Below are 26,139 nucleotides of genomic sequence, written 5' to 3'. Positions count from 1 at the left end.
TATTGAAAACGTTTTGTGGTTTGTCTTTTTAAATGTCCAAAAAAACAAACAAAATCCAGCTATATCATGCGGTATTGCTGAGTGGTGCTGTGCGCTTATCTATGTTCTGTCGCCCAGATCCGTGTGTGTGCTTTTGCTAAGTTTGCATTTGCTGCTCTGTGGGAGCTTTGGCAATTCAGAGCCAAGGGTCTCTGTACTGTAAACAAACCCAGTGTTCCTCTTTCCTGAGATCCACCTTTTACATGTACACAGTGCCCTTGATCCGGGAGGAGGGAGTGTGAGGCAGCCTGCTGTTCCTGCCTCCAGGATCTGGCTCGGGAGGGGGGGGCTCTAGAGCGGATCAGATGTGCAATCAGCAAAAACAAACTGGAAAAGCAGCCATCGCCTAATGATGCTGGAATGGCAACATCATAATCACAGCAATACAAACCAAATAAAAAAAAAAAAAAGATCAGATTTTAATCAGTGTCATAACATGAAGACTTCAAGAGATCATGCTATAAAGGGTAGATTTATGAGAGACTGGCTATCTTTCTTTAAAATCTAATCAGCAAATGGGGGGAGAGAATAGATCGCTGGACATGGAGAGGAGGGGAGGGCAGTGGGAGAGAACAAATCGTTGGAGGGGAGGGCGGGGGAGAGAACAGATCACTGGACATGGAGAGAACAGATCGCTGGACATGGAGAGAAGGGGAGGGCAGGGGGAGAGAAAAGAGATTGCTGGAGAGGAGGGGAGGGGAGAGAGGAGAATTGCTGGACATGGATGGATGGAGGGGAGGGCAGGAGAGAGAGGTGAATTGCTGGACATGGATGGAGGGGAGGGCAGGGGAGAGGAGAATTGCTGGACATGGATGGAGGGGAGGGCAGGGGGAGAGAAGAGATCATTGGACACGGATGGATGGAGGGGAGGGCAGGGGGAGAGAAGAGATCGCTGGACATGGATGTATGGAGAGGAGGGCAGGGGAGAGAGGAGAATTGCTGGACATGGATGGATGGATGGATGGAGGGAAGTCAGGAAGGAGATGCACATGGATGGAGGTGAGGGAAGGGAGGAGAAATGCTGGACATGGATGGAGTGGAGGGCAGGGAAGAGAGAAATGTTGGACAAGGATGGAGGGAAGGAAAGACAAAGGAAGCAGATGCACACGGATGGAGTGGAAGGGAGAGAGGAGAAATGATGGTCATACATGGAGGGGAGGGCAGACAGAGGAAGTAGATGCACATGGAGGAGACTGGAGTGAGGAGAAATGCTGGATATGGATGGAGGGGAAATTGCTGAATTTAAGGACTGGATTGGAACACTTTGAGGGCAGATACTGTAACTGGAAGAAGGATAGGGACAGTGCTACAGATGGTAGACAGGATGCATAAGGACACAAGAGGATGGTGGACATGGTGAGGGAAAAATATCAAATGGAAAGAAGACACTGCATAAAACAGAAGACACTGAGACCAAAGCGAATAGAAAAACTAAATGATCAGACAACAAAGGTAGAAAACATTTTTTATTCAGAATTTATTAATTGGAATATATCAGCTTTTGGAAATGTGCATCTGTGCTATTTTGCATGTAAGTTTCGATTTTTCTAATATTGCTGCATGCTGAGTCTGACTTCTTGAGGTAACTTTCCAGTTCAGTATTTTGCCTTCATATCTGTTGTGTCATGTGTTTTTCATGCGTGATCAAGATACAGTATTCTGCTAGCGTGTAGTATTTGCAGCCCTTTTTTTTTGGTCACTAGGTTGTGTACTGGTCGGCAGTGGCGTAGCAAGGGCAGGGCGGTGGGTGCGGTCCGCCCCGGGTGTCAGCAGGTGGGGGGTGCTCTGCTTCCGCTGCTCCCACCCTCCTTTAAAAAAAACTTTGTGAAGTGGAGTTGCAGGCAGCGCCTCGCATCTGCCCTGCTTGTAAAAGAAGTAAATCTCTTCTCCTCGTCGTCGGTCTTCAATGTGTCTCGCCCTCCTCTGAGGTAACTTCCTATTTCCGCGAGTGCGGGACACAGTGAGGCCCGACGAGGAGGAGGAGGGTGAGATTTACTTCTTTTACAAGCAGGGCAGACGCAAGGCGCTGCCTGCAACTCCGCTTCACAAATTTTTTTTTTTATGTTTAACTCTTTTTTTTATTAAATGGCAATCATTGCTGACATCAATGGCATACATATATGTCCAGATACATTTTTGTGTTTAGCAGGTTTCTAATAGCTTCCACTCATCACAAAATTTTTATTTTTGTTTTGTATCATTACTACCCTCCCTTCCCCTTATTATTTCTTTCCAACAACAGAGAACTACATTCAGCACTTAATGAATGTTTGAACTTATTTACCTCTTGTTCCTATAAGGACCCCTACCTCCCCCCTTCCCTCCCATTTCTAACCCTTCTCATGCCCTCTATTCCTTCTTAGAAAGCGAAATCCGTCAATAATTGAGTATATGGCTACGTGCCGCAGAAGTCATTGTGTCCCAGAACGGGCTCCGTCTCTGTTGAAACTTCTCACCAACCTTTGACTCAAAATCTTTTACAGATATGCGCTCCATGCGCAACAGAGACACTGCCATGTGGGGTACCGGTGTGACAGTCACTCTGCCAGGATCACTTGCTTACCAATGATTATTGCTCGTAGTACAAATGCCATATATCCTCTTTTGGGTGACGCCCCCAATTTTGGGTGTCCAAAGAGCAGTAATGAGTCATAGTGCCAGGGTTGTCCCCACATTTTGGCAACTCGGGCTATAATCTGTTTCCAGAAGTTCTGAATGCCAGCACAAGCCCAGAACATGTGGCCCAAAGTAGCTCCAGGGGCGCCACATTTTGCACATTCTCCCCAGGGTGATAACCCCATATAAAATGCCCGTTTCGGTGGTATGTGCAAGCATAGAGCCATCTTATATTGTAATTCCCAGTGGACCGTAAAGTCTGTGATTCGTCTTATCTGCAGAATATGAGATTTCAGCTGTTGTTCTGTGACTGTTTTCTGCAAGTCTACGGTCCACAGGTGTGCCAATCTATGGTATTCCAGCTCTGGGGCTGTGTCCCGTATGTGCCTGTGGTGGTATGACATCGGTACCCGTTGTTGCGATTCCAACGTAAAGTTCCTCCTGCACATCTTCTATCAGCGATGTCCATGGTAGTGAGGAGACATATATGAGGCATATTTTCAGAGCACTTAGACTTACAAAGTTGCATAGTAACCTATGGAACTTTGTAAGTCTAAGTGCTTTGAAAATGAGCCCCTATAGTGGCTTAACTGTCCGTAATAAAATTTGTCACTGTCTGGTAATGCGTATTCATTCTGCAAGTCTGTAAATGTTCGAATGTGGCCCTCTCTAGTCACCACCTGCAACAAATACACTATTCCTTTTTGTTTCCACCTCCGAAATACAGAGTACATTTGTCCTGGCACAAAAGCATAGTTATCACATATTTGTAGATATGGTGTTACTTTTGCATTAAAGCGGTGTAGCCTGCACACCCATCCCCACACTGCCCTAGCAGTTTTTATAATCCCAGAGTTTTTCAAGGTATATGGTATGGCCACACCTGTGTTATGTAGGTAATTGCTAAAGTGTAACCCCGGTAAAAGGCTCATCTCTAGGGACGTGTTGGTGTAATCACTGGCATTCCTATACCAGTCGTTTATATGTCTCATTCCACTAGCTATATTTAAAAAATGTAGGCTTAAAAGCCCCAACCCTCCGTATTCCACTGGTATACTTAAGGAGGTAACAGGGAGACGAGCCTTTTTTCCCTTCCAGAGAAATTTTTGTAAGTGTCGGTTCAAGGCTTGCTCTTCCCCCTTTCTCAAATACAGTGGGATAGTTTGAAAAAGATCAAACCTATAAATGGCAAGTGACCGACTCACCTGCAAATGCGCAGTAGAGACTTCCCTCTCTGTCCCGCCCCCACGTCAAGACGTGATGACGGAACAGAGAGGGAAACTCTGCGCTGAGGAGGAATGCAGTCACTGCCACACGGACCGTCGACGCTGCCGCTAATGGTACCGCTACCCCCCCCCCCCCCGGAGGTCGCCGCTGCCGCTCCCCCCCTGCAGGTCGCCGCTGCCGTCCCCCCCCCAAGGTCGCAGCCAACCCCCTCCACCAGGCCAGGCCCTCTCTTCTACATTTAACTTACAGCGCCGAAACCGCAGGCAGATCAGCTCCCGTCGGCCTTCCTTCCCAGCCTGTGTGCCCCGCCCTCGCTGACGTTACGTCACACGAGGGCGGGACACAGGCAGAGAAGGAAGGCCGACGGAGCTGATCTGCCTGCGGTTTCGGCGCTGTAAGTTAAATGTAGAACAGAGGGCCCGGGTGGAGGGGGCCGGTGGCGATCTCGGGGGGGGGGGGGAAGGCAGGAGAAATGCTCAGAAGGAGGAGGGGGGGCCTTGCAGCTGGCTGGGAGGGATGGAGGGGGGTGCCCTTGGAGCTGGGAGGGAATCGGGCCTTGGAGCTGGGAGGGAGGGGCCAGTGGCGACCTCGGGGGGGGGGGGGGAGCGGTAGCGGCGACAACAGCGACCTCGGGGGGGGGGGGAGGGGAAGGCAGGAGAAATGCTCAGAAGGAGGAGGGGGGCCTTGGAGCTGCGAGGGAGGGGAAGGGAGGGACGGAGGGGGCCTTGGAGCTGGCTTGGACGGGGGGGCCGTGGAGCTGGGAGGGGAGGGAATGGGGCCTTGGAGCTAGGAGGGAGGGAGAGACTGGGGGCCTTGAAGCTGGCAGAGAAGGAGGGAGGATGCTGGACATGGGAGGTCAGAAGTAGGGGGGCCTTGGAGCTGGGAGGGATGTACAGAGGGGGGCCTTGCAGCTGGCTGGGAGGGATGGAGGGGGGGCCCTTGGAGCTGGGAGGGAATCGGGCCTTGGAGCTGGGAGGGAGGGGCCGGTGGCAACCTCGGGGGGGGGGGGAGCGGTAGCGGCGACAACAGCGACCTCGGGGGGGGGGAGGGGAAGGCAGGAGAAATGCTCAGAAGGAGGAGGGGGGCCTTGGAGCTGCGAGGGAGGGGAGGGACGGAGGGGGGCCTTGGAGCTGGCTCGGACGGGGGGCCTTGGAGCTGGGAGGGGAGGGAATGGGGCCTTGGAGCTAGGAGGGAGGGAGAGACTGGGGGCCTTGAAGCTGGCAGGGAAGGAGGGAGGATGCTGGACATGGGAGGTCAGAAGTAGGGGGGCCTTGGAGCTGGGAGGGATGTACAGAGGGGGGCCTTGCAGCTGGCTGGGAGGGATGGAGGGGGGCCCTTGGAGCTGGGAGGGAATCGGGCCTTGGAGCTGGGAGGGAGGGGCCGGTGGCGCCTCGGGGGGGGGAGCGGTAGCGGTGACAACAGCGACCTCGGGGGGGGAGGGGAAGGCAGGATAAATGCTCAGAAGGAGGAGGGGGCCTTGGAGCTGCGAGGGAGGGGAGGGACGGAGGGCCTTGGAGCTGGGAGGGGAGGGAATGGGGCCTTGGAGCTAGGGAGGGAGGAAAAGACTGGGGGCCTTGAAGCTGGCAGGGAAGGAGGGAGGATGCTGGACATAGGAGGTCAGAAGTAGGGGGGCCTTGGAGCTGGGAGGGATGTACAGAGGGGGGCCTTGCAGCTGGCTGGGAGGGACGGAGGGGGGGCCCATGGAGCTGGGAGGGAATCGGGCCTTGGAGCTGGGAGGGAGGGAAGGAGGAAGGGCGGGGAGCCGAGGGGAGGGAGGGAGGGAGTTATACATCAAAATAGAGCATACCAATACTTGCCCGTTTTAACGGGCTTAACGGCTAGTAAATCCATTTGGGGGCTATGATCATATTGAATAATGCTATCCTCCCTAACAGAGACACTGGGAGTGCACTCCAGGCTTGCAAGCTTAATTTTGTGTGTATAAGTAGCTTTTCTGTATTGAGCTCATATAACTGCGGCAAATTTACTGGTATGCGTACTCCCAAGTACTTAATAAAATGTTTTTCCCAAGTAAAGGGGAATTTAGTTTTCCAAGCATGGTGGTCTCCTTGAACTACTTCCATGGCTGATGACTTGGCCAGATTTAATTTGAGACCTGAGATCTGTCCATATCTATCTATTTCATTTAATAAAACCCTCATCGATCTAGGTGGGTCGGTGATGGTCAGCAGCAAGTCGTCAGCGAAGGCTAGTACTTTCACCTGTTGCCCCGCCATTGAGACTCCTACAATGTCCTTTTGCCTCACAAGTGTACGTAAAAGTGGCTCCAGTGATATCACAAATAGGGAGAGAGAAAGAGGGCAGCCCTGCCTAGTGCCCCTCATGATCTCAAACTCTTTCTCTCGTATACCATTAACCAAAACCTGTGCTCCCGGTTTACAATAAAGGGTCTGAGTGGCCCGCAAGAACCAACCTGTAATTCCCATGGTTGTCATAGTATGAAATAAATATTCCCATCCCACCCTATCAAACGCCTTATCGGCATCTAGGCTTACCACTACGGATGGGACCTCCCCCTCCTGGCAGGACGCCATCGCCAGCAGCAAGCGGCAGACATTATGTGTTGCTTGTCTGTTTCTGACAAAACCTACTTGCTCAACTCCTATTAGTTTGGGTAAATATTTTGCAAGCCTTTCTGCTAATATTCCTGCCAACAATTTAGTATCAACATTCAACAAAGATATTGGTCGAAAATCCTCTGCTCTGTTGTGAGGCCTTCCAGGCTTTGGTATTAACGTGATTAAGGCTGAGTTGGCATATTGAGGGAAGCCCCCCTTCTCTATCACCTCCTCATAGTAGTCTAATAATGCGATTTGTGCTTCTAGGGTAGGGTTTTGTAATATTCCCCGGAGTACCCATCGGGTCCTGGCGCCATGCGTAACTTGAGTCTTTTAATTGCCTGCTGTAGTTCTACTAAAGTCAAAGGGGCATTTAGCTTGGCCTGTTCTTCGCTCATCAACCTGGTAAGCCCTGCTTTGTCTAAGTAATCCTGCACCAAGCTCTTGTCTGGTGGAGTATCGGCCGTGTAGAGCGAGGCGAAATATTTGGTAAAGGCTTGTCCTATTTCTTTCTGTGTGACCACGGGCTTACCCTTTTCATCCCGTAACACGGCTACCACCTGGGGCCCTCCCCAGTTTTTTATTACTCTAGTTAACAGCCACCCTGTTTTGTTACCAAAACGATGTAGTTTATATTTATAGTAAATCAACGACCTGGTCTCATTTTCATGTAGTAAGGTATTTAGAGTTATTTGGATTACCTTCAGATTCTCTAGGGCAGTTGGCGTGGGCTTCTGTGCGTATATTCTGTTGGCTCTCGCTAGCTTTATTTCTAGTTGTAAGATATTCGCTACCCGGCGTTTCTTCTTCATGCTGCAATAGGCTATGATATCTCCTCGTAAGACTGCTTTCGAGGCAGACCAGAACAACGATGGGTCCGTTTGTGCATGTTCCCCATTATTAAGCGCATAGTCACCCCATTTACTTGCCAGGTAGTCCTGGAAAAGGGGGTCTTTATATAAGTATGCGGGATATCTCCGTCCTACTCCCCCTACACCATCACCCGGGGCCTCGAGGTCTAACCGCACTGAGGCGTGATCTGATATCTCTTCTGGTCCTATGTGGGTTGCCTTTACCTGCGAGAGCATGGACCGCTCTACCAGTATGTAATCTAATCTCGCTAAGGTGCTATGCACCCTGGACCTGTGCGTGTAATCCTTTTCTCCAGGGTGCAGCGCTCTCCATGCATCTACTAAGTTTAATGTTTTTACAAACAGTTTCAATTCTCTCGCCCTTTGCCCTGAGTAATGTGACGAGGTGGGGTTTGAGGTATCCTCCTTTGGATCTAAGACTAAGTTAAAATTGTTGGAATGTAATTGTATTTTACATGCATTGCCTGTCACCTATTATTTCTCTGTGATTACTCTGTGACCTCTGATGTGAATTACTTAGAGAGGTCACATAGCTATGTAACTTCCTGTGGGGGTAGATGCAGCACATGCAGCACATGGAGCACATGGAGCTCATGATCTCTCCTAACCTGAGAGGATCTATGGTGGTGTGAGCATCCATTACCATCTAAGCACATGGAAGGAGCTGATAATACAAATGTATAGTAATATGTATATATAAGCCTGTCTGATTATAATCTAACTACAAACTGTGAGTAAACAGATGTTTTGTTACTTCAACTTTAAAGTGACTCAGCAGTGAATTATTCAGGGGTGAATGAGAGAGAGATGAAGAAAGAAATTAACATTTCTAAAGCTGAAGCTGTGTGTACTAAAATCTGCTAATTATTTACTACAAATAATCCAACAAAAGGGTTATGGGCCCAGGGGCCAGGAATTGAAAAAGAAGAGAAATATTACCAGGCAGAAAAAAAAAGCCACATTTTTCTCTTAAGTTTTAAAGGAAAGATTCAGTCTGTCTCTCTCTCCCCCCACACAGCAGACAGAAGGCTAAGAAAATGGCTGAGGGAAGAAATTCACCATTGTTCTATTCTCTCAAGGTGCCTAAATTAACTGAGTTTAATTATCAGCAGTGGGAACTAAGATTCATATGTCTCCTTCGAGCAAAAAGATTAGATATATGCTTAGACCAAGACAGAACAGCTGAAAATATGGCTGAATGGGACAATGCAAACTATTATGTGAAGTGCATGCTTTTGGAAGCTCTCTCAGAGAAACAAGCCATATTAGTGGAGGGAAAAGATACACCAAAGGACATTTTATATAAACTGAGAACTATGTATGCAACTACATATGCAAAGCAGCAACCAATTTGGTTAGCAGAGTTGAATGAAACCAAATTAAGGGATAAAAGTAAATGTAATGATCACATTATGCATCTTATGTCTTCATTTCAAAAGTTAGAACTTTCAGGAATTCCCATGTGTGATGCATTGAAAAGAGCATTTCTTTTTACCTCACTATCAAAGAAGTTTGATGTTTTTAGGTCTGTAAATGAGGCCATTGAAGGGCAATCTTTTGAACAGACAACATCAAAACTAAGGCAGGAATGCATAATAAATGATTCTGAGGAGATGTGTTCTCAAAGCAAGTCAGAGAGAAATGAAACAAATTTCTTGGCAAAGAACAGAGGAAGGCGGAGCTATGGGAAAACTCCACCCAAGGGCAAGCTGATTTGCTACTCATGTGGAAAGGAGGGACATGTATCTAAATGGTGTAAGGAAACACAAAACACTCCCTCTAGCTCACCTAAGCCAATGGAACTAAAGAATTTTCAAACCAGGAAATGTATGAAGGACAAAGATAAACACAAGGGCTTTCTAATGGCAGAAAAATCTTTGACTATGGTAAATAATAATTCAAATGAAAGTACTTGGATTTTGGATTCGGGGAGCACATGCCATTTAACCAATTGTAAGAATTTCTTTCAGGAAATGTGTCCAGAGGAAGGTATTCTTAAAACTGCAAACGCAGGGACTGCTAAGATCCAAGCAAAAGGTATTGGATTCTTAAAATGCAAAGTGTCTAATGAAGTTAAAGAAATTCCTGTAAGTGATGTCTTGTATATTCCCCAAGCAGTTTGCAATATGCTTAGTGTATCTACATTAGATAAGAAGGGATTTGCGATTCATTTTGAAAACAGTAAGTGCACAATCTCTAAAAATGATGAAGTGTATGCTGAAGCTTTTATGCATAATGATGTTTATAAACTGAGCATTTCAGGTGAAGCCTCACATATGGCGCAAGTAAGGAAGAATGATGGTAAATGTAGTCTGGAAATCTGGCACCGCCGCCTGGGACATCGTGATTCTAAGGTGATCCAGGATCTTTACAGTAAGCAACTAGCCACCGGCATTCAGATAAGTGCAGATACTGGTAAAATGGAGAAATGCATAGACTGTGTTACTCAAAAAGGTGTGAGACCCTCATTTCCTGCATACACAGGAAATAGGAGTAATAAAGTGCTGGACTTAATACACAGTGACTTATGTGGACCGTTTAATATCCCATCATTGGGAAATAACAGATTTGTGCTAATATTCTTGGATGATTTCTCTAGATATTGTGTGGCCTATTTGCTGAAAGAGAAAAGTCAAGTCACAGACATGCTGAAGAAATACGTAGCCATGGTGAGCAATAAATTTGAAAGAAAACCAAAGGTTCTTCAGACCGACAATGGTGGTGAGTTCACTTCACAAAGCATGCGCACATTTCTAGAACAAGAAGGCATTCAGCATATCACAACAGTAGCTTATACACCAGAGCAAAATTCTGTTGCAGAGAGAAAATTTAGGTCACTTGTGGAAATGACCAGATGTATGCTGTCAGATAGCAATCTCCCTAAAAGACTATGGGGGGAAACCATTCTCACAGCAGTGTACCTACAAAACAGAATGCCAACTAAAGGCGCTGAGCGCACACCACATGAGACATGGCATGGTAGGAAGCCAAACCTGTCACACATAAGAACATTTGGAAGTACAGCATATGCTCATATACCAAAGCAAAGAAGGCATAAGCTGGATTCCACAACAGAAAGGGGCATTTTAGTTGGCTATGCTCCAGGACACAAAGGATATAGAATTTTGAATCTGAAAACTGGCATTGTTGGCATAAGACATGTTACATATTTTGATGAAAACAAAAGGGTTGATAAAGGCTGGATTATCCCAGATGAGCCTTATCATCCAGAATATGAAACTAGAACCATAATAGACATGCCAGTGTATATAAATGCCATACCAAGGCAGATGTCTGAAAGCAACTCACCTGTATCTAATGAGGAACAGGCAGAGGAAGCAGACACAGAAAGGATCATTGAAGAAGACAGTACAGTTGGAGAAGGGGAATCAATTGGAGAAGGACTCTCAGATTTAGAGGATGCGGAAAGGTCAGACCAACCTGTTGTCAGACGCTCATCCAGGGAAAACAAAGGTGTTCCACCCCCAAGACTGTCTTACCTAACAAAGTCAGCAGAAGCTCAAGAGCCCTTAACATGGGATGAGATTGAGAAAATGCCAGCAGAAGAAGCTGCTGAATGGCATAAAGCTGCACAAGAAGAAATTGATGCATTGGATAAAAATAATACTTGGATTCTTACAAAATTACCTCCTGGCAAGAAAGCTATAGGATGCAAATGGGTATTCAAGTTAAAAAGGAATGCACAAGGAAAAGTGGAAAGGTATAAAGCCAGATTAGTCGCAAAGGGATATCTTCAAAAATATGGAGAAGATTTTGATGAAGTGTTTGCACCTGTAGTGAAACACACGACAATCAGAACACTTCTGAGCATTGCAGTCTCAAAAGGCATGCAAGTCAACCACATTGATGTGAAAACAGCGTTTCTTCACGGAGATATAACTGAAGACTTGTACATGGAACAGCCAACAGGTTTCATAAATACAAAACAAAGACAGCTAGTGTGTAAATTAAACAAAGGTCTTTGTGGATTAAAGCAAAGTGCAGAATGTTGGGATGATAAATTGCATGAAATATTGACAAATTTAGGATTTAAGCAAGGTGAAGCAGATAAATGCTTGTACACTAGGTGCACAAATGGACAATATGCATACATTTTAGCTTTTGTTGATGATCTGCTCATTGCAAGCAAAAGTGAGCAAGAGTACAAGGACATTGTAAAATGTTTAAACCACAATGTTGAGATAAAAGAACTTGGTAATGTGTCATACTATCTTGGTATAGAAATTGAGAAACAAAATGATGGTTCTTATCTTCTAAGCCAGAAGCAGAAAATAAATGAGCTTATTGAAAGTTTAGGTATGCAAGATGCCCAAGTTGTAAGCACTCCCATGATCACTGATTTTCTGAAGGATGAAACAGTAAGAGAACCTTTACCAGATAACATCCAATATAGATCAGCCATAGGTAAGCTTTTATATCTAGCTACCACATACAGGGCTGATATAGCAAATGCAGTAGGAATTTTGAGCAGAAGGGTCAGCTCACCTACCAAATCAGATTGGACTGCAGTTAAAAGGATGGTAAGGTATTTAAAGGGTACCATTGATTGTAAATTAAAGATTTCAGCCAATAGTAATCCAAAACTAATATGTTACTGTGATTCAGATTGGGCAGGGGATCATTCTAATTATAAATCCACAAGTGGATATGTGTTTATGTATGGAAATGTACAAATTTCATGGGCCAGTCATAAACAAAGTATTGTGAGTTTGTCTTCTACAGAAGCTAAATACGTGGCCGTATCGGAAGCGTGCAGAGAACTGATGTGGATTGAAAAACTTTTGCTGGATTTTGGAATAGCTGAAAAGAGACCAATCCAGATAATGGAAGATAATCAGAGCTGCATCCGTCTGTCACAGAATGACAAGGTTCAGTCACGCACCAAGCACATCGCAACGAAATACCACAACGTGCGAGAGTTGGCAAAAGAAGGGGTCATCAGTCTACACTATTGTCACACCAGTGAGATGACAGCTGACATCATGACCAAACCATTACCCAGAGAACATTTTGTGAATCTGCGTATAAAGCTTGGACTTTGTATGAATAAATAATTGCATGACAGTTATGCATGAGAAGGGGTTTGTTGGAATGTAATTGTATTTTACATGCATTGCCTGTCACCTATTATTTCTCTGTGATTACTCTGTGACCTCTGATGTGAATTACTTAGAGAGGTCACATAGCTATGTAACTTCCTGTGGGGGTAGATGCAGCACATGCAGCACATGGAGCACATGGAGCTCATGATCTCTCCTAACCTGAGAGGATCTATGGTGGTGTGAGCATCCATTACCATCTAAGCACATGGAAGGAGCTGATAATACAAATGTATAGTAATATGTATATATAAGCCTGTCTGATTATAATCTAACTACAAACTGTGAGTAAACAGATGTTTTGTTACTTCAACTTTAAAGTGACTCAGCAGTGAATTATTCAGGGGTGAATGAGAGAGAGATGAAGAAAGAAATTAACATTTCTAAAGCTGAAGCTGTGTGTACTAAAATCTGCTAATTATTTACTACAAATAATCCAACAAAAATCACCTAGTACTATCAGTTTATCTAACTTATGCTGCAGGCATCTACTTTCTAGTGACTGGAAGAACTCCCGGTCGTGTTCATTTGGGCCATACACTCCTGCTAATAAAAATTCAATACCCTGCACCCACACTCTTAATATAATAGTACGGCCTTGTTCCCCCTTCTCCACCACTGATATCCTACATGCCAATCCTTTTCGGACTAATACCGCCACTCCACCTCGGCGTCCCCTGGCTGCCACTGCATAGCATTCTCCCACCCATGCTCTTTGTAACTTTGTATGTTCCACATTGCCGAGCCGTATTTCCTGCAGGCAGACTATATCAGCCTTATATCTTTTTAGGGCCGTTAATATTTTATTTCTTTTCATGGGGGACGTTATACCCCCCACATTCCATGATATTATTCTGATTGGCATACCCTTAGTATGATATTAACAATTCTGTCTCTATTGTTTCTTAGGGGCACTCCCTGAACCATCAAGCACATGTTGGAGCTCTCTGAAACTCCCGCACTCCGCACACACGCATGTCCTGCTTTTGTTTTCCTCAACAGATAACCTGTATTGACCATTTGATAAGGGCCCTTCTGCACTCCAACCCCCCTCCCGTCCCTGTACCCCCCAATTCAAACATGTACCCTCTTCCATGCACCCAATCTGGTCAGGCGCTGGAATAGAGACCCTGGCGAACACTGGAGACCCCAAACTCCACATTTCAACCAAACATTATACATACATTTACTCATAAGTTCCAAAACATTGCATCTCCTACAGATCGCTCCATCATACTGTAGTTAAGTCCAAGTTCAGACAGTTTCAATGATTTTGTTTTCTATTAAATATTTTTTCGCTTCCGGCATTGTAGGGAATATTTTCCACTGGTCTTGCACGAACACTTTCAGTTGGGCTGGGTATTGCAATGAAAAGCGGATATTCTTGCGTACCAGAGCAGAGCAAAGAGGATGATACTGTTTCCGCTTTTCTTGTACTATTGTAGAAAAGTCTTGAAATATCAGTATGCCTTTATTATTGTATTTCAATGAGTCTCGCTTATGTTTAAAACCTTGAAGGATTTCTATTTTGTGGCGGTAATTTAATATCTTCGCAACAACCATTCGTGGGCGATTACGATCTTCCATCCTGCGGCCCACACGGTGCACCCTTTCTATGATAACTGTGCCTATCGTGTCCGTAACCGCCAGCTCTTTTGAAAGCCACGTTTCCAACCACGTTTCAAGGTTTCTTTCAGGGAGCGCCTCGTCCAGACCAACAATCCGTAGGTTATTCCGACGTGCACGGTTCTCATATTCCTCCAGCAAGCTCCGCTGCTCTGTAAGTTGGCGTTTTAAACTTACAATGTCCGAGCTAAATCCGCAGGCGTTCGTCTTCAACTGCTGAGACTCTCATCTCCAGATCTTCTACTCGGATCCCCATCCCGTCCAGCGCCATCTGGTAGGTTTCTAATTTGTTGTTTAACGCCTCTCATTTTGGCTCCCATGCTTTTGCGATCGCTTGAGTGAGTTGCGATAGCTGAGTCTCAGTAAATGCGGATGCCGCTGCTGCAGCCTCTTCCGCCATTTTTACATCTTCTCTGCTTACTTTAGTCTTTTCGTTTTTCGTGGATTTTTGTGCCATATCTACTGGGAGCGTTCTGATGTACTTGTCCATATAACAGAACCGATCTGCAGGTTCCACCGCGTAGGAATTTAGACTTTGGTGGAGTCAGGGGTCTCGGAGCTTCGGTAGCACGCTGCTCCCTAGCTCATGACGTCACCGGAAGTCCACAAAATTTTTTTAAAGGTAGGGTGGTGGTGGCAAGGTTGGAAGGGGAGGTGCAAGACGGGGAGGGGAGGGAGAGGGGAGACAGGTTCGTTTTTAGTGATGATCGAAGTATCTAATCTACAAGACGGGGGGGGGGGAAAGGATGGGGGAGATAAAACTTAACATGCAGTTGATGTTGAAGGGCATTGTTGGAAGTTTAGAGGGAGGGAGGAAGGGGGGATAAGGGGAGGGGGGAATTCTTTTTCAAAAAGTTATTAAGATGTTATGGTGTATTATGATATTTGCATACAGCATGGTATGTTTGTGGAACTTTGCAGTGTATTGTTGACATAGTTGTAACGTGCTGAAGTTGTAATAAAAAATGCTTAAACATAAAGGTAGGGTGGTGGCAGGAGAAGAGGGCTGTCATTGAGTCGGGGTGTTGTGGGGGTTCTCAGATGGGGAGGGGAGGATTTTCAGATGGGAGAAGGGGATTGGGGTGGGGAGGGGTGTTTTGGGGGTTCTCAGATGGGGAGGGGAAGGGGTTCTCAGATGGGAGAAGGGGGGAATTCTCAGATGGGAGAAGGGGTGGGGGTTCTCAGGTGGGAGAAGGGGGGTGGGGAGGGGGCTCTCAAATGGGAGAAGGGGGCTGGAACTGGGGTCTGAAAAGGGGTCATGAGGGAAAATGGGGCATGCCTGGGTCAGGTGGGAGAATGGGTCGGGCTGAAAAGAGGGGCCCTAATGCAAGGCATGTGGATGAAGGGGGCTGAAAAGGAGAGTAGGTGGGATAAGGGGGCTACTACTGGGACTGGGGGCTGAAAAGGGGCAGGGGCTGAAACTGTGGGGACTGGGGGCTGAAAAGGAGACAGGGAGAAGTGGCTGGGGCTCAAGCTCGAGACTGGTGAGAGAAAAGGGCTGGGGTTGAAACTGGGGGCTGAAAAGGGGACAGGGAGAAGTGGCTGGGGGCTGAAGCTCAGGACGTGGGAGAAAAGGGCTGGGGATGAAACTGGGGACTGGTGGGATAGTGGGGCTGGAACTGGGGGGCTGAAAAAAAGGGGCAGAGAGAGGGGACAGATCCTGGATGGAAGGGGGAGTGAGAGGGAGGGCAGACCCTGGATGGATGGGAGAGGTAGGGCAAATGGTGGATTGAAGGGGCAGAGAGAAAGGGCAGACAGTGGATGGAAGGGATAGAAAGGGCAGACAGTGAATGGAAGGGGGAGAGAGAGAGGGCAGACAGGGGCAGATGGTGGATGGAAGGGGCAGAGATAGATGGCAAATGTAGATGGAAGGGGCAGGGAGAGAGGGCAGACATTGGATGGAGGGGACAGCAGAGAGGGCAGACACTGGATGGCAGAGAGAGAACAAAGACAGATGCTGGATGGAAGGAAGACAGTGAAAAGAAGATGAGGAAAGCAGAAACCAGAGACAAACTGTAAATAAAATATATATTTTTATTTTTTTGCTTTAGGATAAAGTAGTATTGTAGCTGTGTTAATAAATGTTTATAATAGAACATGTAAACAAGGTAATCTTTTTATTGGACTAATTTTAATACATTTTGGCTAACTTTTGGAGGACAAAACCCCCTTCCTCAGGTCAGGATCCTATCTAGGATACTGTAACAGCACTATACTGTATTGACCTGAGGAAGGTTGTTTTGGCCTCTGAAAGCTAAATGTATTAGTCCAATAAAATGGTATTATTTTATTCTCTATATTTGTTTTATTTCTATTTGTTAATTTGTAAAGTGGTGATTGGTACTTGTTAGTTTTTTTTCAAATTTACATCTGCTGTTTTTATATTTTGCACAGTACTAGGGGACACTTTCTGTTTCTGTGGTGTTGCATTGTATGCAGAGTCTGGCATCTTGGGGGTTCAGTTTAATTTTTGTCTAAATAGAAAGTTTAAATATTACTACTTATTCTATAGTGGATTAGGGTGTATCTGTGTTTGTGAAAAAGACATGGCTTTCAGTTGGCATTGACTGTGCAGGATCGACGATCTGTACTATTCTGTCTGGTTTCGTTTTACAATAGGTGAATTGATGTTCTAGTGCTCACTGTAGTGTTTTAAGATGTTTTCCTTTTCTTTGTGTGATTCGTAGAAATGACTGCTTATAGTATGGTAGAATTGCTCTATAGGTCCTGATTGTTTTGTATTCTCGACATGCCTAGTACTAGATTTTGGAGGGGGGTGTTAAAAAATGACCGGCCCCGGGTGTCAAGTACCGTAGCTACGCCACTGGACTAAGAAAGGATAAGGGAGGAAGGTGGAAGAGGTAGGGAACAGAAGAGGGTGTAAGTTGGGTAAAGTATTGTGAATAAAGAATGTATAATAATAGTTCAGAGATGGATGAATTCAAAAGGAAAAAGCATATTTAAATTGTGCCAAGTAGTCAGATCTAGGTATCGCAGATGGATTTCTAATTTAAGTCAAGTCGTATGTGTAGGCTTGCTTGAAAACGTGAGTTTTAAGTAGCTTCCGGAAGGGTAGATGGTTATTGACTATACGAATCGATCTTGGTAGGATGTTCCAGAGCTTGCTGCCTATAACGGAGAAATTGGATGCATATTATGTTTTGTATTTGATTCCTTTACAGTTGGGAAGGTGTAAGTTTAGATAAGTTCGAGAAGAATTAGAGCAATTCCTGGTAGGAAGGTCAATCAGATTATACATGTAAGTTGGGGAGTCTTCGTAGATAATCTTGTGAATCATCGTGTGGACTTTGAAATTTATTCGTTCCATAATAGGAAGCCAATGAAGTTTTAAACGGAGAGGTGTTGCGCTCTCAAACCACGACTTACCAAAAATAAGTCTGGCTGCCGTGTTTTGGGCAGTTTGGAGTTTTTTCAGGACTTGGGCCTTGCATCCAATAAAAATACTATTGCAGTAGTCAACATGGATAAGTACAGTGGATTGGACCAAATTGCGGAAGGTTTTTAGGGGAAGATAGGGTTTCACACGCTTTAGTATCCACTTCATGTTGAACATTCTCTTTGTCGTAGCTTTTGCTTGATTTTCCATGGTTAGGTGTTTGTCTAGTACTACTCCTAGTATTTTTAGGTTGTCTGATATGGGGATGGTGACGTCAGGAGTAGTCAGAGTGAGAGTAGAGTACTGGGATGTGAGGATTAGGCATTGTGTCTTCTCCTTATTCAGTTTCATCTTGAAAGCATTGGCCCAAGAGGCTAAGATGTTCATTCCCTTAACTATTTTATCAAAGATTTCTGCTATGTTGGATTTGAAAGGTATAAAAATGGTAACATCATCTGCATAAATGAAGGGATTGAGTCCAAATTTAGAAAGGGATTTGGCTAGAGGGATCATCATGAGGTTAAAGAGGATCGGGGAAAGAGGTAAACCCTGGGGCACCCCACAGCCTGATGACCAAGGAGAGGAGATTTGGTTGATTTGACTCAATAGGATCTTGAGGTGATGAAACCTTTTATCCATTTGATGATGTTTCCACCGATTCCAAGTTTGTCAAGTAGCTTTGTAAGGATATCATGATTCACCATGTCAAATGCGCTAGACAAGTCAAATTGCAGAAGGAGGCTGTTGTTTCCAAATGATATTTCATTTTTGAATTTGGAAATTAAGGTGAGTAATACCGTTTCTGTGCAGTGGGCAGGTTGAAAGCCCGACTGTGACTCATGAAGGATGGAGAACTTTTGTATGAATTCGTTGAGTTACTCTGTTTTCCAGTAGTTTGGTCAATAGAGGGATAGAGGCCACAGGGCGGTAATTGGTGATATCATCTGCAGGTTTCTTGGTGTTTTTTGGTATGGGTGTAAGTAATATATTGCCATGTTCGATGAGGAAGGATCCCTGTTGAAGGAGGAAGTTTAGGTGAGTGATGAGGTCTGTAATGAAGCGAGCAGGTGCATTCTCCATTAAGGTGGCAGTGTGCTTTAGAGAGTTTGGATAATGAAGTGGTGATTTCTTCAGTAGTAAGGGGGGTGAAGTTTGTCCAGGAGCGGTCGGCTGGTATTTGGTCAATATCTGGGTCCAGTTCATCAAGAAAGCTATCAATACTGGAATCATCTTGTGAGATTGATGATTTTATCTTTAAAGTATTTGGCTAGTTGGTTGGCAAATGGACAGTTTGAGGATGATGTTGTAATTGGGTCGGTGTTGAGAAGATTTTTTATAAATTGAAATTGTTTTCTTAGGTCTGTCCCGGAAGTTGTAATCTTTCTTGAGTAATAAGATCTTTTGACTTGTTTGATGGCTTTCTTATAATTTCTTTGTGATTGTTTCCAGGTATTAAAGGTGATGTTTTTTGATTTACACCAAATTTTTTCAAGTTTCCTGGTTTGTGACTAAGGCATTACAATCATTCTAAGATTAATTATTAACTTTGTAGAAGTTACATACGAATAATCAAACAATGTTTATATGACAGAGACTACAGAAGAAATCTGGTTTAAGAACGGAGATGAGATATTAGCCAAGAGATTGAAGAAAGAAGGTGACAGAGACATCCTGCAGCGCTGAAGACAAGATGCTAAGCATAGTTTTATTTTTATCTGTTCTGATTCTCTCTGTGCTTATTGCTCAGTTCTTGAAACTGCAGTGGGTTGGCAAACGGTTACCTCCTGGACCCACACCGCTGCCCTTCCTTGGTAACCTGTGGACTCTGCGTTTCAGGATTGACCGGGACAGTTTAAGTCAGGTATTTATCAGTATTTTCCACTGAAATGGGGAAGAGAGAAGTATCGTATGCAAAGAGGAAGAGTTTTCCTATGGCCAAAATCCTCTGTGGGTTCCTTATGTACTGGGCCTTCTATTGATTGGGGTGAGAGTTGCCCAGAATTTCCTTTTGAAAATTAGCCTGCTCTGTACGACCCGGGGCTGAGGGATAGCAAGCTCCACGAATAGTCTGTACATGTGATTGTTAATAAAGCAAAAGATTTATTACCGAGATATGCAGTAGGGATGTGCATGGGTTTGAAATGGTTTGGGTTATGGTTTATTGATTTATAATCTGCCCTGGGCCAAGGGAAATGTTAATGACTCACTCATCCAGTTGAACTCACCTTCCCCAGACTGAGTTCCTGTCTCTAGCTCACTCATCCTCCTCTCCAGGCTAGTGGCCTCATTCGCTCACACTCCTGCTTCCTTTAAACCAACCCTTTCTAGCCAGTCTGACTAAAACCAGCAGGAGAAAATGGTTGTGAAGCTTCCCTTAGCTACAGATGTAAAATATTAAACAGGCATCTTGTGTTGTGAACAGAGAGATGCCCCCTTAGCAAATCCCCCCTGATCAGTCTGTCACAGACAAGGCAATATCCATGCCAACACCCGCTGGACCACTTAGGCAATATTTTAATGTCTGCATTAATTAGAGATGTGATGATAAAAGTTACAGTCTGCTTAGTCTCTACCCTTCTTGTGAATACTACTACTACTACTACTATTTAGCATTTCTATAGCGCTACAAGGCGCACGCAGCGCTGCACAAACATAGAAGAAAGACAGTCCCTGCTCAAAGAGCTTACAATCTAATAGACAAGAAATAAAGTAACTTAAATATCGCAGGTTACCCTGCAGTGAATTAAGGGAATTAAATAAGTTCCTCAGAAATGGGCTCAAACTAATAAGAAACATTTTATTAAATATCCACAGGACACCCCTCTGAGCCCAGACATTTAGCTCCTGGATGTGTCTTAACCACTGGCTGAATTTTCATTAATGTGATAAAAAGCTTGTTTAACCCCAGGGCCACCTTCCTGCCATAGTGGCTGCTTACGCCATGCAACAGACAGGCCTCGGCACACCTTTAGGGTATTATTAGGAAAGGTATGGAAAACAGGTGTGAGGATGTTATAATGTACATAAGTACATAAGTACATAAGTAGTGCCATACTGGGAAAGACCAAAGGTCCATCTAGCCCAGCATCCTGTCACCGACAGTGGCCAATCCAGGTCAAGGGCACCTGGCACGCTCCCCAAACGTAAAAACATTCCAGACAAGTTATACCTAAAAATGAGGAATTTTTCCAGTCCATTTAATAGCGGTCTATGGACTTGTCCTTTAGGAATCTATCTAACCCCTTTTTAAACTCCGTCAAGCTAACCGCCCGTACCACGTTCTCCGGCAATGAATTCCAGAGTCTAATTACACGTTGGGTGAAGAAAAATTTTCTCCGATTCGTTTTAAATTTACCACACTGTAGCTTCAACTCATGCCCTCTAGTCCTAGTATTTTTGGATAGCGTGAACAGTCGCTTCACATCCACCCGATCCATTCCACTCATTATTTTATACACTTCTATCATATCTCCCCTCAGCCGTCTCTTCTCCAAGCTGAAAAGCCCTAGCCTTCTCAGCCTCTCTTCATAGGAAAGTCGTCCCATCCCCACTATCATTTTCGTCGCCCTTCGCTGTACCTTTTCCAATTCTACTATATCTTTTTTGAGATACGGAGACCAGTACTGAACACAATACTCCAGGTGCGGTCGCACCATGGAGCGATACAACGGCATTATAACATCCGCACACCTGGACTCCATACCCTTCCTAATAACACCCAACATTCTATTCGCTTTCCTAGCCGCAGCAGCACACTGAGCAGAAGGTTTCAGCGTATCATCGACGACGACACCCAGATCCCTTTCTTGATCCGTAACTCCTAACGCGGAACCTTGCAAGACGTAGCTATAATTCGGGTTCCTCTTACCCACATGCATCACTTTGCACTTGTCAACATTGAACTTCATCTGCCACTTGCACGCCCATTCTCCCAGTCTCGCAAGGTCCTCCTGTAATCGTTCACATTCCTCCTGCGACTTGACGACCCTGAATAATTTTGTGTCATCGGCGAATTTAATTACCTCACTAGTTATTCCCATCTCTAGGTCATTTATAAATACATTAAAAAGCAACGGACCCAGCACAGACCCCTGCGGGACCCCACTAACTACCCTCCTCCACTGAGAATACTGGCCACGCAATCCTACTCTCTGCTTCCTATCTTTCAACCAGTTCTTAATCCATAATAATACCCTACCTCCGATTCCATGACTCTGCAATTTCTTCAGGAGTCTTTCGTGCGGCACTTTGTCAAACGCCTTCTGAAAATCCAGATATACAATATCAACCGGCTCCCCATTGTCCACATGTTTGCTTACCCCCTCAAAAAAATGCATTAGATTGGTGAGGCAAGACTTCCCTTCACTAAATCCGTGCTGACTTTGTCTCATCAGTCCATGTTTTTGTATATGCTCTGCAATTTTATTCTTAATAATAGCCTCCACCATCTTGCCCGGCACCGACGTCAGACTCACCGGTCTATAATTTCCCGGATCTCCTCTGGAACCTTTCTTAAAAATCGGAGTAACATTGGCTACCCTCCAGTCTTCCGGTATTACACTCGATTTTAGGGACAGATTGCATATTTCTAACAGTAGCTCCGCAAGTTCATTTTTTAGTTCTATTAATACTCTGGGATGAATACCATCAGGTCCCGGTGATTTACTACTCTTCAGCTTGCTGAACTGATCCATTACATCCTCCAAGGTTACAGAGAATTTGTTTAGTTTCTCCGACTCCCCCGCTTCAAATATTCTTTCCGGCACCGGTGTCCCCCCCAAATCCTCCTCGGTGAAGACCGAAGCAAAGAATTCATTTAATTTCTCCGCTACGGCTTTGTCCTCCTTGATCGCCCCTTTAACACCATTTTCGTCCAGCGGCCCAACCGACTCTTTGGCCGGTTTCCTGCTTTTAATGTATCTAAAAAAGTTTTTACTATGTATTTTTGCTTCCAACGCTAATTTCTTCTCAAAGTCCTTTTTTGCCCTCCTTATCTCCGCTTTGCATTTGGCTTGGCATTCCTTATGATCTATCCTGTTACTTTCAGTTGGTTCTCTTCTCCACTTTCTGAAGGATTGTTTTTTGGCTCTAATGATTTCCTTTATCTTACTGTTTAGCCACGCCGGCTGACGTTTAGTCTTTTTTCCCTTTTTTCTAATACGTGGAATATATTTGTCCTGAACCTCCAGGATGGTGTTTTTAAACAGCATCCACGCCTGATGCACGTTTTTTACTCTGCGAGCTGCTCCTTTCAGTCTTTTTTTCACCATTTTTCTCATTTTGTCGTAATCACCTTTTCTATAGTTAAACGCTAGCGTACTTGATTTCCTAGTTTCACTTCCTTCAATGCCAATATCAAAACCGATCATATTATGATCACTGTTATCAAGCGGCCCTCGTATCGTTACCCCCTGCACTAGATCATGAGCACCATTAAGGACTAAGTCTAGTATTTTTCCTTCTCTTGTCGGCTCCTGAACTAGCTGTTCCATGAAGCTGTCCTTGATTTCATCAAGAAATCTTATGTCCCTTGCGTGTACAGATGTTACATTAACCCAGTCTATATGCGGGTAATTGAAATCCCCCATTATTATTGTGTTGCCCAGTTTGTTTGCGTCCCTGATTTCCTTTAACATTTCCGCATCCGTCTGTTCGTCCTGGCCAGGCGGACGGTAGTACACTCCTATCACTATCCTTTTCCCCTTTGCACATGGAATTTCAATCCACAGTGATTCCAAGGAGTGTTTTGTTTCCTGCAGAATTTTCAATCTATTTGATTCAAGGCTCTCGTTAATATACAATGCTACCCCTCCACCAATCCGATTCACCCTATCACTACGATATAATTTGTACCCCGGTATGACAGTGTCCCACTGGTTATCCTCCTTCCACCAGGTCTCAGAGATGCCTATTATATCTAATTTTTCATTTAGTGCAATATATTCTAACTCCCCCATCTTATTTCTTAGGCTCCTGGCATTCGCATATAGACATTTCAAACTATGTTTGTTGTTCCTAAGTACATCATGCTTAGTACTTGACAGTATTAATTGGCAATCTTTTGTCTGATTTTTATTGTTATTTAAAGATACCCGATCTACTACAATCTCTTTTGCAACCTCACTATCAGGATACTCTATCTTCCCTGTTATGGTGATATCTTTGAAAGATACCTTATCCCGAACCATGCTCTTTTGAGCGACTGTCGGCCTTCCCCCCATTTCTAGTTTAAAAGCTGCTCTATCTCCTTCTTAAACGCCGATGCCAGCAGCCTGGTCCCACTCTGGTTAAGATGGAGCCCATCCTTTCGGAATAGGCTCCCCCTTCCCCAGAATGTTGCCCAGTTCCTAACAAATCTAAAGCCCTCCTCCCTGCACCATCGTCTCATCCACGCATTGAGACTCTGGAGCTCTGCCTGTCTCTTGGGCCCTGCGCGTGGCACAGGTAGCATTTCAGAAAATGCTACCCTGGAGGATCTGGATTTCAGCTTTCTACCTAAGAGCCTAAATTTTGCTTCCAGAACCTCTCTCCCACATTTTCCTATGTCATTGGTACCCACATGTACCAAGACAGCGGACTCCTCCCCAGCACTATCTAGAATCCTATCTAGGTGACACGTGAGGTCCGCCACCTTCGCACCAGGCAGGCAAGTCACCAGGCGATCCTCACGTCCACCAGCCACCCAGCTATCTATATGCCTAATGATCGAATCACCAAGTACAACAGCTGTCCTAACCTTTCCCTCCCGGGCAACATTTGGAGATATATCCTCGGTGCGAAAGGATAATACATCCCCTGGTGGGCAGGTCCTGGCTACAGGAGTACTTCCTACTTCACCAGGGTGATGCTCTCCTTCTAGGAGACCTCCCTCCTCCAAGGTAGCACAGGGGCTACCTGACTGGAGGTGGAACTTCTCTACAACATCCCTGTAGGTCTCCTCTATGTACCTCTCTGTCTCCCTCAGCTCCATCAAGTCTGCTACTCTAGCCTCAAGGGAACGGACACGTTCTCTGAGAGCTAGGAGCTCTTTGCATCGGGCACACACATATGACACCTCACCAATTGGGAGATAATCATACATGTGACACTCAATGCAAAAGACTGGATAGCACCCCTCTCGCTGCTGGACTGCTGACTCCATCTTAGTGTTTTTTGAGTTTTTCCGTAATTTAAAACTTGCTGTTGTATCGCTCCATGGTGCGACCGCACCTTGAGTATTGTGTTCAATTCTGGTCGCCGCATCTCAAGAAAGATATAGTAGAATTGGAAAAGGTGCAGCGAAGGGCGACTAAAATGATAGCGGGGATGGGACGACTTCCCTATGAAGAAAGACTAAGGAGGCTAGGGCTATACAGCTTGGAGAAGAGACGGCTGAGGGGAGACATGATAGAGGTATATAAAATAATGAGTGGAGTGGAACAGGTGGATGTGAAGCGTCTGTTCACGCTTTCCAAAAATACTAGGACTTGGGGGCATGCGATGAAACTACAGTGTAGTAAATTTAAAACAAATCTGAGAAAATATTTCTTCACCCAACGTATAATTAAACTCTGGAATTCGTTGCCGAAGAAAGTGGTGAAGGCGGTTAGCTTAGCAGAGTTTAAAAAGGGGTTGAACGGTTTCTTAAAGGACAAGTCCATAAACCGCTACTAAATGGACTTGGGAAACATCCACAATTCCAGGAATAACATGTATAGAATGTTTGTACGTTTGGGAAGCTTGCCAGGTGCCCTTGGCCTGGATTGGCCGCTGTCGTGGACAGGATGCTGGGCTCGATGGACCCTTGGTCTTTTCCCAGTATGGCATTACTTATGTACTTATGTACTTATGACGTCTGGCTTTGTGAGACTGAGCTTGCCGGTACCTGGAATTAGGATGCTAGGATTTGTGCCTGCTAATGTGTGGATGTCTCCCTGAGTTCATGGAAAGGCAGATAAATACCATATGGCCTATCTAGTCTGCACATAGTATCATAGTAACATAGTAAATGACGGCAGATAAAGACCTGTATGGTCCATCCAGTCTGCCCAACAATCCATGCCATGTACTATTCCATCCTGTTCATGTCCCAAGCTTTCTTGAATTCAGATACACGGGCCGATATTAAAAGCGATTTAAGTGGGGAGACTCCTGCCCACTTAAATCGCTTGTAGCCACCTACCCACCGATACCCAGCGGCACAAAAGCAGGGCAGTGCCACTGAATATCGCCTCTGACCATCGCAGCTAAAGAAAGGGGCTGGACAGGAGCAGTATGGAGGGAAGGCAGCATTAGGGAGGAGCCCAGGGTTATGTAAGGTCGACCTAAATTTCATGATTTGGGCATCCCCGATCGTATTATCGAAACGAAAGATGGACGTCCATCTTGTTTTGATAATATAGGTTGCCCCGCCCCTTTATGGGGCCATCCTGCGAGGACGCCCTCCTGAAAACTTAGGCGCCCCGTTCGATTATGCCCCTCCACAGGTGATAGCGAAGGGTAAAGCAAAGATGTAATATATAGAAGGGTGAGAAAGTGGGAAGAGTTAGAAAGTAAGGTGACTGATTTGAAGAAAGTTGCACATGAGGTCAGAGAGATGGGTAAATATTATTTCAGCTAGGGTAGGAGTGGATAAATATGTCCCGCTGCAGTATGTGCAGCCCGAGTCAATCCTTGTGTGTGTG

General features: G+C 45.1%; 1 protein-coding gene across 2 annotated transcripts in view; it reads left to right on the top strand.

The window, feature by feature from the left end:
• Positions 1–26,139, top strand: part of LOC115479154 (cytochrome P450 2J5-like) — a 137,880-nt gene that overhangs the window by 2,680 nt on the left and 109,061 nt on the right. The window contains exon 2 of one of the 2 annotated variants that reach the window (XM_030216933.1): positions 19,068–19,337. The gene's annotated coding sequence lies outside the window, so the exon portion shown is untranslated. Of the gene's footprint in view, positions 1–19,007; positions 19,338–26,139 lie in introns of those variants that run through there. The other variant, XM_030216932.1, reaches the window with a different exon arrangement.

Source organism: Microcaecilia unicolor, chromosome 10, assembly GCF_901765095.1.
Source record: "Microcaecilia unicolor chromosome 10, aMicUni1.1, whole genome shotgun sequence".
Lineage (NCBI taxonomy): Eukaryota > Metazoa > Chordata > Amphibia > Gymnophiona > Siphonopidae > Microcaecilia > Microcaecilia unicolor.
Note: the sequence above shows the minus strand (reverse complement) of the source record. Positions and strands in the feature narration are given on the sequence as shown.